Here is a 2,850-nt window from a genome sequence, read left to right on the forward strand (position 1 = left end):
AGGAGGAAAGCAAATGGGAGTGTGGTGCCTCACAACTCTAGCACTACCAGCAAGCCTCAGGTCTGTCAAAGATGTGACAGGTCTGGGCTTTCCCCAGCCAGGATTGTGTGCATGCATGTGGTAGCTGGAGGTTATGGCACCTCCTGCCCTTCACCAGGGGGATCCTTGGTCCTGGCATTTATGGGGTGGCTGTGCCACCAGCAGTCTCACCAAGCCTCCCTGACCCTGGCAGAGTGCAGTTTTTAATGGTCATGTCCAGGACCTGGGGGCTCCTCCTTCCCAATATCCGCAGCCCATACCTCCAAATTCATCCTGGCATGGGAGCTCAGCAGGGACATGTTCTCCCCTACTGGCTGGTGATGCAACGAGTGCCCCCTCCATCTCTGAGAGCAGGGCAGCAACTGGTTTAAAAAAATCAAATGGAAATAGGTGCAGATGGAGTGAGGAGGGTGGCACTCAGTCTGTCTGCAGATGGATCTTGGGGAACACCAGCAGCGGGAGGTTCATCTTCAAGAACACCAGCTGTTCCATCAAACCAGAATCCAAGCATATGCGGTGGGGTGTCACAACATCCCCAGCAACGCTGAACACCCTCTCCCTCAGATACTGGCTGTTGGACAGAAAAGGTGTTCCTGGAAACCTGTGGTTGGATCCTGCTACATCTGGCTGTGGCCTGCCCAGTAGGTCAAGTGGTTGCAGACCAGTGCCTCCACATCCTCAGTGAGATAGGTAGCCACTGAAGCCTTGGTGCTACCTGCCTGAGTCTGAGGTCTGGTGAGTCTGGACCCCAGCATTGAAGCCATGCTCTTGGCCCATATTGGCAGCAGCTGGTGTGGAGGAAACTGGCTGGTGCTGGTGGTGGTGCTGGGAGTGCTGGCACAGAAAAGTGGATCCTCCTCTTCCACATCCCCTCGCCTCTGCCCTTCTGCCTCCCTGACTCTGTTGACCAGCACCCGCATCCAGTGATTGAGGGTTTTGGTGCTGCCAGTATACAAGTTCCCCTTCAGCCTCAGGTCACACATGCCCACCAGCATGTGGACCGTACTGGACTGCAAGGGATCCAGACATCTCCTGATGCCCTCCTTCAGCCACCTCACCAGTGCCTGCACATCTGGTGACAGCGGCCTGCCCCAGCCAGGAACACTTATCCCCTGGAAGTTCTCCACTTGGCTCTCCAGTTCCCTCGCCATGGGGATCACCTAGCTAAGGAGGGCATTATCAGTGCTGACGGTCTTGGTGGCCTCGAGGAAGGGCTTGGGGACCACTAAAATTTGGGAGATGGTACCCCATTCAGCTCTGTCTGGTGATCCTGATCCCCCAAGCAAGGCCATCTCATTGATGGCTTTCTGTTGCTCCACCAGCCTTTCCAGAATCAGATACATGGACTTCTGCTGAGTCTCCACATCCTGCATGATTTTGTGCTGCAGGATGCTCAGCTCTGCCTGTTTCTCACACAGCATCTTGCCCGCCTTGATGCTGCGGTGGAAGAAGCCCACCACCTTCCTGTATTTTTTAAATGAACTGGGTGGTAGTGAGGGCACTGTCACCAGCAGCCCTGTCCCCCTCTAAGGCATCTCTGACTATGAAGTGCAGCCTGTGTGCCACACAGTGGATACCAACAAAGTTGGCATCATGGACAGCCTTCACCATATTGGCCCCATTGTCAGTGACCATGAATCCGCGAGTGAGCTCGACCTGCCCAACCAGACACCCCCGTACCATGTGATTCATGGCCCACCATGATCTCCCTTGCTGTGTGGGACTCATCCAGCACCTCAGCTTGATGGAGAGCCCACCGATGGCCTGACTGATTGCACCAGTGCCCTGTGAGGGAGAGGTAGGTGTGATCACCACCCCAGCTGCTCTAGATGTCCAAGATGAAGTGCAAGGCTACCTATGGCCCTGCCTTGAGGAGCTCCTCCCTCAAGTACTCTCTGCATGCCTCATACAGGGAGGGCACCACCGTCCAGCTAAAGGTGGTGTGTGTGGGCACTTGGTAAGATGGAACCACAAGTGCCATGAGCCACCTGAAAACTGGCTGCTCAACTAGGGAAAAGGGCTGACTATCCAGAGCAAGCATCTCTCCAATGCTCTGGGTGATCTTGCTTGCTTTTGCAACTCACCCCCCTTTCTGTCCACCTTTCCCCCCACTGTTCCAGGGTGACCTGCCTCTGCTTTGAGGAGATGGGGGCTTTGGAGTGAGTGTGGGTGCTCCAAGGTGCTGCTTTCTGGAGGAGACCTGGGTCTAGGGGAACTTTGAGAGGTGTGGAGCACAAACTCTGGTTCCCACTCGGTCCCTATAATTGCTTGAGCCAGGGTGCTCATGTCCCCTGGTTCCAGGTCCAGCTCCTCCTCTGGCAGTGGGAGGCTCACGCTGAGAGCTGACATTGGGGTGGAGGAGATAGTGATTCTGCTTATGGTGCCTATTTTTGGAGTTAGGGGAGGTGGTGCTGCTGCAGGGACATCAGGTACTTCTCCCACCTCCTTGCTTTCACAGGCAGCAGAAGACTCATGGCTGCTTGGGAAGAGAATGCTTCTCTGTTTTGCGGGGCAGGAACTTGCAGCTCTAGCTCTCCCCCTGGCCCCTCTCCCTCCCCTGCCAGTAGACCTGGTACCTGCTTTTCCAACACGCTTCATAGTAATCTTTCCTGTGCTGCAAAAAGTGTGTCTGTCTGACTTCTTCTACCTTGTCTGAATTGTTCTCTTTCCTTTGTGTAGACTTGGTGTAGACTTCACTGGACTTGGTCCTTGTCACAGGCGATGACCTGGTCAGGGATCTGCAGGTGATGACTACCTATGTGTTAGTGACCATTGTTTGCTGGAATTTACTATCTGACACAGAGTGGTGAA

At 54.6% G+C, this 2,850-nt stretch overlaps 1 pseudogene; it reads right to left on the reverse strand.

The window, feature by feature from the left end:
• LOC112552068 overlaps positions 1-1,741 on the reverse strand; it is a 4,318-nt pseudogene extending 2,577 nt beyond the window's left edge.
• Positions 1,742-2,850: the final 1,109 nt, after the last annotated feature.

The sequence above is a fragment of the Alligator sinensis genome, unplaced genomic scaffold (assembly GCF_000455745.1).
Source record: "Alligator sinensis unplaced genomic scaffold, ASM45574v1 scaffold524_1, whole genome shotgun sequence".
Classification (NCBI taxonomy): domain Eukaryota; kingdom Metazoa; phylum Chordata; order Crocodylia; family Alligatoridae; genus Alligator; species Alligator sinensis.